The following is a 356-nucleotide window of genomic DNA, read 5'->3' on the forward strand; positions in this document are numbered from 1 at the left end:
GGCTGCCGTGACAATTGATATTTATTTTGAATTGGTGCAAACTAATGGGGATGACAGTTGGGCCAAAAAAGAGCAATTCCACTGGCATAATGAAAAGATCCCGTTCCATAAAGGGAACGAGGGACCTTTTGGAATCGATTACCGACACAGAGCAAAGCCAAATTAGAAACCGGGTTATACTGCAAGTGGGAATGAGAACTAAATGTATAAAGGCTAGGGTCCCTGTTGTCTTCCTCTTATAAGTTTTATATCTTTGGTAGCGTGTTTTATGAGCCAATATGGTTGTGAATTCACTCAGGCAAAAAGGTTTTTTTTTTGCAACAAACTTTAACTTTATTTAATAACATATACCAAGA

Source organism: Sceloporus undulatus, chromosome 4 (genome assembly GCF_019175285.1).
Source record: "Sceloporus undulatus isolate JIND9_A2432 ecotype Alabama chromosome 4, SceUnd_v1.1, whole genome shotgun sequence".
In the NCBI taxonomy this organism is placed as follows: Eukaryota; Metazoa; Chordata; class Lepidosauria; order Squamata; family Phrynosomatidae; genus Sceloporus; species Sceloporus undulatus.